Source organism: Aptenodytes forsteri, unplaced genomic scaffold (genome assembly GCF_000699145.1).
Source record: "Aptenodytes forsteri isolate BGI_AS27 unplaced genomic scaffold, ASM69914v1 Scaffold72, whole genome shotgun sequence".
In the NCBI taxonomy this organism is placed as follows: domain Eukaryota; kingdom Metazoa; phylum Chordata; class Aves; order Sphenisciformes; family Spheniscidae; genus Aptenodytes; species Aptenodytes forsteri.
This window is the reverse complement of record NW_008796193.1, coordinates 3,494,152-3,504,650: the sequence shown is the minus strand read 5'-3', so window position 1 is coordinate 3,504,650 and position 10,499 is coordinate 3,494,152.

Below are 10,499 nucleotides of genomic sequence, written 5' to 3'. Positions count from 1 at the left end.
TAATGGTGACTTGGGAAGACAAACACCATCACTCCGAACGTCCCCCTCTTCCTCCTTCTTCCCCCAGCTTTACATGCTCAGCATGATGTCATATGGTGTGGAATCTCCCTTTGGTCAGTTGGGGTCAGCTGTCCCGGCCGTGTCCCCTCCCAGCTTCTTGTGCCCCCCCAGCCTGCTCGCTGGTGGGGTGGGGTGGGGTGAGAGGCAGAAAAGGCCTTGACCCTGTGTCAGCACTGCTCAGCAGTAACTAAAACATCCCTGTGTTATCAACACTGTTTCCAGCACAAATCCAAAACGTAGCCCCATACTAGCTACTATGAAGAAAATTAACTCTATCCCAGCCAAAACCAGCACAACTTCTTCACCTGATTTTAGTTTTTCCTATTACCTGTCAGAATTTTTTTTTACTCAAAAAGGTTTAAGCATCAAGTAGGACTAAAATACTTTCTTGGTGACAGTCTAGTCTTTTGATTACCATAAGAGGCATGGTGCAAGGAGGTTGTGCCGTTAATACAGATAATGCTGATTTTCAGGAAATCTGAGGACATCCACATTTTTAGATACAGATTTTCAGGATCTCATACTTCCTTCTGAAGTGCCACCCCATAATTCATAATATATTTGGGTCTCTGGAGAAGGCTTTAGTGCTGTTCCTCCATTCTGTATGGTTAAGACTCCAGTAAGTGGGGCATGCCAAAGGCTACGGACACTCCATCTGTCTTCTCAAACAGAAGAGGCTTCTCTTCTGAGGTGTTAATTGCATGATAGCAATCGCCACTGGTGGCTAACAAATGTGGCTTCGGCTTGTATAGCTGCTTTTTTGCTGCTCCAACTTCAGGAAGCTTATTCTCTAGTTGAGTACTGGTAGCTTTATCTCATTCCTTTTCTTTTTCTCTAAGCATTGAGCTGGACTAAGAAATGCTTCTCTGTTGGAAGTGATTGTTGTCTCAATCCTGAAGCTGTTGGGTTAGTAAGTCATATTAGCACAATGATAAAACATCTGGATAATGTCGTGCTAGACTGCAGTTCATTGATACCTCAAGGCCTAGTTCACAAGCCATAAAACCAATGTGGTGTTTGTTGGTAAGCTGGTATTCTGTACCTGAGTTGAATGTCCAGACTGAGGAACAAGGTTTTTTTATTACTGGCTGACATCATACTAGAAACCTGAGTCTAGAAAAGAGTAGACAAGAGTCTTCTCTCATTAAAAACAAAACAAAAACAAAAAAATCACAAATCCAAACACTCCTGTGCTTTGTTTTAGACTGTGAGTACATAAGAAACTTGGTAATGGCCCATGTGGAATTCTGAATCTATTCTGTTTCAAACCCAAGCATATTTCTGGAGCTCACCCAAGGGAAAGCCATTTAATCATGATGAGAAACCAGCTGTCAGACCAATGTAACGAAACATTGCTCTGGGAACTTTTCAGTAGCGTGAAAGTCACTGCAAGTCATGGTTGAGTCCTTTGTTGTCAATAAATTATCCAGTGAATTCGGCCTTTTTTCCTGTTAAAAAAATCTGTGTAAGCCCTAGCTAAGTACCTTCAGTGAATAATTTTTAGACTATAGATTATTCAGAGAGAATCCACTATGATTCTTACAGCAACTTATTAGCTAAGTCATGTGGTATTTTCCTGCTCCATATTTGGATGCTGAAATAATACATAAAAGTTAATTTAAAAAATTATGTATTCATTATTACATCATACATTTTTAAAACAAAATAAAATACTTTTATGAAAAACAACAAAAACGCTATCTACTATTAAGGAAGCCATCATGAAATAACTTATTTTGGTGACACTTGTATGTGATGCTTGCATTTTCTTTCCATAGAAGTTTTAAGCCAGGAAACCTTAGATTACTTTCCAGACTCTCAGTCTGAATCTAAAATGAAAATGTGAGCATGGTAAAAGCCAATAGCCGTCACAGTTAAGGACATACTGCTAAGATATCGCTTGAAATGCACACTGCATGGAGTATACATCTAAAAATTTGGTTTGTATCAAATCTCTTCAGATGGCCTATTCCAGTGTCATCTCTGAAGCGATGTTTGAAATTGCATGCACGTGCACAAATGTAATAAAGGGCGGACAAAGCAGTACTCGAAGAGTAACAACAAGCAGTGGATAATGTATCAACTTGGGATTCAAGAGAAATGGATATGTTTTTTGGCTCTGGCGCTGGTTTCCTCAATGAACTTGGTTGAGTCATCTCCCTTTAATGTTGTAGTAAAAAGATGTAAAATGGTGACAGATATTTTTCTGAAGCCTTTTGAGAGGTCAATAAAATATAAAAGTAATATATGTATTTGAGAAAAAAACAGTGTTAATGATAACTGTAAAAATGGATAGCAGTAGTACTTGAGTAGAGGTGGAAATGATTTTCTGATAAAAAATCAAGTATAACTATTATAACATGATTGAGATAGCAAATACTTTGTTAGCCAAGTCCCTTTTTTCCATCTCTGATACTTTCTGTGTTTCACAAGTAAGGTTTCACCGATCAGCACAAACTCTTTGTTTACTGCTTAATAAAAATAACATAAAAATATACTTTTTTTTTTGAAATCTTTTTCTTATTATGCATATTTTGCTGGCAGATTGTAATGCATATTGCTTCATTGTTTAATTAGGACTTAATGCTAATGTCATTAACATTCTATGTGATAATTCAGTGGGTTGCCTATTTATAGACATAATGAAAGTCGTAATTTTTTTGTAGTAAAGTGCTTTTGACTGTGCTATTAAATTAAAAATAATGTTAAAGTTATTCTAACCTGATGTTAGCTTTCAGTTTCATTGTCCGTGCTCCAGCGAATCTGAAAAATACTGCTACATACGCTAAACATGGGTTTTTTTAAATTATTGGTTGGGTTTTTTTTAATAGAGCCTAACTCATCCTTTGCTTTGAGAAAGAAAAAAGAAACAGATGGAATTAAGCAGGAATCTCAAAAAACTGAGATCTGAAGTTTGAAATATTGTTCTCCTTGAAGACTGTTTGGAGTTACGACACTGAATTTAAGTAATCAGAATCTTATCAAAATTTTATTCTGTGGTACTGCTTATAAATCAGGTAATTAGGCAGCACTTTACCTTTCAGTTTATTACCACAAGTATGGATGTGTGCTTTATTTGTGGTTACAAAGTGCAAAATTACTGCTGAATTTTGTACTCCATGTGATCTCTTTAGTATAGACAAATGAATTTATGGATTTCTTTCTACATGGTCTTTTTCTGAGCATTTGTAATATCTTATGTGCATAAATGATCTCCTCTCCTAGAAAGGTTTTTAGAGAAAAGCAGTGGGATGCCTGTAACAAAAATCAGTAAGCACAAAACTGTGAATGAAGTACACTTCAAGGAACTCCTAATAATTATGGCCCTATTTTGGATAGTATTTCACCTGATGTCCTTTTGTACTTAACTGATAAATACGGTATATATACAGTGATCATATTGTGCACATTCTTATTTTAATTCACCTTTTTACAGCTTGGATTATGCATACTTGTAGGGCTCTCTTTCTGTACTTCGTAACATGTCCCAGTTTAATTAAACATGTCTTTTCATTTTGTGCTCTACACTCTCTAATCTTTGAGTCAAACACGATCAAGGAGGTTTAATGGTGCCAGGCCAATGAATAATACTTGAATAATAAGTGGGAAGTAATAGAAGGTAAAGAAAATATATTTAAGTGCTGCCCCTTCCCTACCTCCATTATGTACACAGGGGGTGTTCTTGGTGGTGGGAATAAAATTTGGTGAGAGGTGATAAAATAGTTTGTACTTCATGGGCTTGGAGGACTTGCAGGGAGGCAAGTGGTGTCCTCCCCGTGACGCTGATGGTGGATGCTCACCAGATGGGGCTGAAGGCCACCACTGCTGGTGGCGTGGCCTGTCTCCTCTCTGGCCTGGATTGTGGCACCAGCAGCAGGAGGCCTGGACTGGCACACCTCAGCAGCGAGGTAGGAGAGCCCTTGCGAGGTGGGAAGGGGTATGTCTGTAGGCAGTGCTGAGGAAGAGGGTCTGCATGTCTCTGCTCCTCTCAGCTGCTATGCTGAAGGACTTGGTGCTCCTCTCCCATCTACCTTGCATTCGTGATGCCTCTTCTGTCCAGTACATACTCAGTTACTCCAGAGGGAGAAATAATCCCCCTTCTTCCTAGGTGGTTACACTTGACCTTGTCACTTCCTTCTTGAGAAAATATAAACAAGTAAACTAAATTTGTGGTGCGGTGCAATGCAGGATGGCACAAGCGAAGGCCTGGCTTTTTGGGTGGCTCCTCTGAATCTCTTAAAGCTTTGCAGTTGATAAATAATGGCTTCTCTGACCCAGGATGGTCGCTGCCAAGTGGAAAATGCTGTTATGGCGCCTCAGCGTTCAGCCTGTACTCGCTGTTTTCAGCTCCACAGGAGCTGAAGTGATGAACCACCATTGACCAGCTCATCCTGCACAGGGAAAACTAAATGCAACTCTGGATGTAAATTTTGGAATTTTATGGATTTTTAGAGGAATTTGAGGTAAGTTTTGAGTTTCTTCTAGGCACTTCTGTGGCTGTCATCCTTGGTGATTTTGGAAAGAAGACTAAGAACTAAACAAGCTAAGAAAATTGTTCTCTGAACTTGACTGATATCTCCGTAATGCTGGGCTGAGAGAGGCTTCCTCCAGGAAAGCTCGTACTGCGCCGCTCTCTGAAGGAGCATTCTTTACAGTATTGAGTCTGGTTGGTGTTACGGATGCTATGGTAGCTTCACTCTGCAGGGCTTAAACCTATTCTTATTGAAATCAATAGATATTTTTCTTATAAAGCCACCTGGAAAGGTTTTTAAAGGATTATTGGAATTTTTGGATTACCACAGATGAATTCATTCTGTTTCACTGAATTGAATTACAGCACCATATCTGTTGCTAGTATATTAATAAAATGTATGAAGCCAGCCTTAAAACACAGTTCCTTTGTGAAGAGACTTTTAAAAAAAAAAAAAGAATAAGCCGGAAGGATTTTTCAAAGATGCGTATTTTTCTCCAAGTAATGTTGCATACAGACTGGAGATTGCTTCTTCTATTAATTTGTATAATGAAATCAATCAGCAGTTTAATGGTTGACAAACTTTGACATTCAAATAAAAATGTTGCTGGTATTTTCATAAAGACCTGTAGGCAAAACTAGATTCAGTGACTTTAATTTATGCAATAGTAAATGTCTGCCAAAACATTGTACAAATGACTGTATAATGAGGCAATAATAACTATGAGGAATGGAAGGAAAGCAAACAGAGGCCAAATTTCTCAGTTTTTACAGATTATGTAATTTTGCAAAGCCTTTCAATGTAAAATATGTTTCTACAGCATCCTTTTCAACAATACATTCTGTTTTGAAAGCAATTGCTCAAAATCATCAAAACACATTTATCTGAAACTGTTGTGTAGTATCAGATTGCAATGTTTAGTTTCTCTACTTGTTCAGTCTTCTACCCAGGCTGCATTTACTTCTTGACCACTTCTCACCTTACTGAATACTCTGCAAAAACTAGCTAAATGAAAAAGCCGTGTTCATAGTGGTTCTATTATATTTTTCATGTGCCTGTGAGCAAAAAGAAGGATAAGAGAAGTCCTTCTGTGAAGGAGAAAAAGATAACAGCAAAAGGCTTGACAAGCTGCTGGTTTTGCATGTGTGGTTGTTCTGACTGTTTTGGGTTTTTTTATTTTCTTTGATTCAGAAGGGAAAGAAATCGCGGTAAGGGAAGAGGACACCTTTGTTCCTCATTCATTTCTGCTTTTAATGTATGTTTGAACACAGTACTGAGAGGAAGAGCAAAGGGAGTGCTGAGCCTTGCTACCACTTTCAGCCTTTAGGCACTGCCATCCTAGAGGCAGCAGACTGGCTTAATAAATCCCATTAGCCTCTCTTCTTGCTCAAGCGTTGTCTAGCTTCAAGCTTTTCAGTGTCACTTAGTCCAATATATTCATCCTTCCTCCAGTCATCTTTACTTTGCTCTTTCTTTGCCCTATTCCTACGTGCTTCTTGGAAATTTCCCTTCCCAATCCTAGGATAGGCTGCAAGGAGCAACTGGATGACCTCTAGTTGTATGAAGAGGTCTCAAACTGGGAAACTGAGGGGCACAAAAGAGTGAATTAGAGAATTGGTGTCTTGGGGGTCCTGACATCAACTGAAGTTTAATACAACCGAAGCAGAATTCCTTTTACAAAAAAAATTCTTTTCCACCCATACCCTTTGATTTCAAAGCATGGCTGGCTGTTACTCAGGCTCTTGCTCATATAGATGGTAGTGTGTTTTGGCTGCAACCATATGTGTCAGCTTGTTCGAGGCCTCTTTGTTTGGAGTGTATATAAAACTCCAGAGTTTTTGAGTGCTTCATTAATGTCAATAGCAAGTTTTGCCTTGCTTTCCTCTTCTTAGCACTGTTAACTACTTGAATCTTCTAAGCTTTGCACAACTTTGAACTCCATTCCATTCCGATATGCTCTGGGTATTTTTGTTAAAATTCTTTTTACTGTAATTACACCAGCTTGATCCAATTTGCCCTTTTTTTCATTTTCCTTTCATGCGTTATCCCAAGCTTTGAATACCCTTTTAAAACTGACTTATAAGATTACTAAATTTTTTTAGTATAATTATGTGCCTGAATTCAAGATATTAACTAAACTAGATGTAACTTTTATTGCATTGTCTAATGGGGAAAAAAAAAATTTACTCCTCCTGTGCTGCATTCCAGCCCTCACAAGATAACGTAGCTGCTTTACAGCCACCTGCCTGCCCTACTTCAGTTGTCACCTGCCTCTTGTCTGTTTGACTTACTGTTATGTTGTGTTGAGTTCTTCAAGGTAGTGACTGTGTCTCTTTCTATTTCCGTAATGTCTAATAAACTTCTTGGTGCCATATGAAATAATGTGCCAGGTGACTCACACATTATCACTGGTTAATTGTGTTTTGCCACTTCTTTTCTCGAAGAAAATAATGCTTTTCATTTTCGTTTCAGGAAGATCAGGGGAGTATTCCCTTTTCATTCCAGGGGATTAATGATAATTATGCTTATTTTCCACCTTTATCATTCTTCTGATTTTTGTCTTGATATGATGACTGATTTTTAGTATCTCTGTTTTATAACTGGCAAAAGCAAATTGAAGAAGTTAATTGATTTCCCTGTGGCCATAGAAGGAACAAATGGCAGAGTCCAGATTAAAGCATTGTTCCATTTTTTCCTTCTAGCTAAAATTAGAGGTAAGTTACTCATACCTTTCATTTCTATAGTAATTTGTGTGGTGATCTCCTCGCATTTCTCTATCAAGGAGAAGTCTGTAGTATGTTTTATTCAAGAGCTTTGCATTACGATTGACGTTAATGCCTAGATGGAAGCTGGTATGGTAAATGTCTGCTCCTAAGTGTAATAAGTTTTTTTTGTTTGTTTGTTTAAATGTAATCAACTATAGTATTTATTTGTACTGATGTATCTCACAAATATTTAATGATTTTTAGGGCAAAAATGTTATGCCATGTTTACACTTTGGAAAAGCTGTAGCAAGGACAGAAATACAGCCATGGCTCAAAGTCGCATCCAGCGTGCGAATAGGGACTCTGTTCTTTTGCAATAGGGTTCTGGGGCTTTTCAGCTCTCTTTTTTAAGCAGTATGTGATAGGATTGTGAGCTACTGAAAACAAGGTAGAGCCCCTTAGCTGTCCTAGTATTGATCATAAGCAAGGGAGCATGTATATACTCAGGTATTTCTTTCCCTGTCATGGATGTGAATGAACTCTTAAGGCATAGGGGGTTTGGTACTTAAAAGCTTAAACAATTACTCATGAGGACACAAGTTTTTCTCAGTGTTTGGGAGATTCATGTTTCCTGTTGACACTTTGCAGCATGAAAGGAGCATGCATGTTGCATCTAAAGAGCAAGACAATATTTGATATTTACTGTAAGATGAAAATATGCATTAAAAACTCTAAAAGAAAATACAAACTTGAGGAGGCAGTAGCTGATTGACAGCCGTGGAAGTCATTTTTCTTTCATGATTCTGGCATTTCATGCATTGCTAAATGTCATCCACAGCTATCTGTTGTATCTGTCAGTAAGGAATACAATATGACAGCTGCTCTTCACCGTTCCACAGCATCGGTTCATTCAGTAATAAGCTTCCACGTATTTTTATCTTTGTTGTCTCTTTCTTAACAGTTCAAAAGAAAAACAGATAGCGATTACAGTTGATACTGAATTCTCCCCAGTGCCAGCAACAGTTGATACTGAATTCTCCCCAGTGCCAATGTCTTGAGTAAGCAGCCTTATGTGCTAAATAAGTTATTAACAATAGGTCTCTTCCTTCTTGGTGCGGTGCTATAACATACATGAAGTTCCTACAAGCACATTGTGCATTCTTAACACTATCACATTATGCAGGCTTCAGCATCTAAAGGTAGGTCAACATATTATCTTTAGAATGGATGTATAGATAGAAATGCTGGCTTCATATTCTGAAGTTTCTGTTTTTTACTGGTGGTATATAGTTTGGAGTGTATGTAACAAGCACAGGTGGAACCAAGTTTTTAGCTAAGCCATCTTCTTACATATGATCGTTGTTACATGACTGGTTTTAGGAAAATAACATATTTATTCATTTTATGTCAAGAAATACGGCAAAATCATGTACTCCTTACTGAAATCTCTTTACAAATCATTGCTATAACAGTGTCTTTTTAAAATTATTGTATGCATTCTGAATCTTTTATGATTTCACCACTGCTGTAAGTTTTAAAAAAAAACACTTTAAAAATTATTATTGATGTTACTTAGTAATGCATAGGCTTAGCTTTGATATATTTGGTTATCTTGCTAAGCCTGTTACGCAACAATTGTCAGTAATTGGCTTTATTATTTTTTATAATTAATATAGCTATAGTAAATGCAGTAATCTAATATGTAAAAAACATAAATACAAGATTTTTTCCAAAGTTCTAATTTAGAGTTAGATGCCTGACTTCAGTCAGAGAAGAGACTGGTATCAAATGCTTGCTTCTGCCTTTGAAAACTTACCCCTAAAACTCTTCGGGCAAATGAAGTGATATGCATAGTATATATTCTTGCTTTTTTAAATTGACTCAGAGCTGCTCAGTTGCAGTAGATGTGCTACTGCAGACAGCTGTTGGAAAAAATCTTTTAGATCTAATGGTAGAGGCCTGCGATTTTTGAGCCAGAAGGACTGAATTCTGTCACTTCTCAGCTCTGAAGTTCTGTGTATCTTAATTTTCAGACTCCTACATCTTTGAAATTTTAAGTGGTACATATTTGGCTTAGGTCATACTTTTAAAAAAAGTCTTTTATCCTAAACTGTAAGGGAAACAATATCCACAGGATATGAAAATGTCAATCAAAAAGGCTTAACTACTTAAACGTGTTGATTTGCATGTTTATATAATTTACACTAAATATCAAGCACTGTATGAGATACTTAATAAACTAAGATATAAGATTGGTACTGCTGATCTACAAAATGAGTCTGTTTCATGAAAGTTATGCAAAAGATTACTGAACTGAGACTGCTGTTGGCTTTAAATTCATATAATGCCCAATACACCAACAAATAAGCAGTGGATATTTCAGATATTAGATGAGTAGTTAACATTTATTTCTCCTTACAGCAATGTAGTTTTAGGTATACTCAGTAAGCTTTCTGTAATGTCAGACAATGATTATTTAGGTGAAAAATGGGTTGTAGTGGGGGTTTTGCATACCACCATCTTTTTTGTTCATTGCCAAAATGTAAACTTACCATTTAAAAGCAGTCTCACAGAGTAATTACAGTGAAAAGGAAGATTGGGAAACACTGAGTTACATGATAACAAAGAAAGTGGTTTTTAGAGTCAGTTTATCTCCTGCTGAAATAGAATAGGAGTTGCATCAAGTAGGGTTCTTCGGTTACTAAACCAGTTGTTCATTAGATATTGTATCATTTGATTTTTGTATGAAAAAACAGATCCTAATTACGTTTGCAGTCTAGTGGACTCTTAGGTGAAGCTTGCCTGTAAAATATTTTAATTAAACATACTTTAACACCAGAAAATTCAGAGACTTGTCAGGGAAGGCATCTAGCTTAAAAACACTTCTGAAACTCTATGCCCTTTGTGTCTGAGTTAAAGTGAACAGGTTCAGAACTGTTACGTTTTTCTAAACTCAGCTTCAATTTTGGTAAGCCATCCTAGATTGCTCTGTAGGTAGTGTTGAAGTTGGAGCTTCATAGCTGAACAACCATCAGCACACTAGTACGTGGATACATCACAAGTAATTAAAAATGAAGCAACAAAACTTTCTCACTTCTTCCTGACTAAAGCATGCTTTCTCAGCAATAGAACTAAAACAGTTTGCTAACCTCCAGCACTTGTGTCAGCAGCAAAATTGAAAGTATTTTTTGTCACCTGCACTGCTGTCAGCAGAAAAAAAAAATAGAAAGTAGAGGAACATAATTTCAGCACTAACATAAGT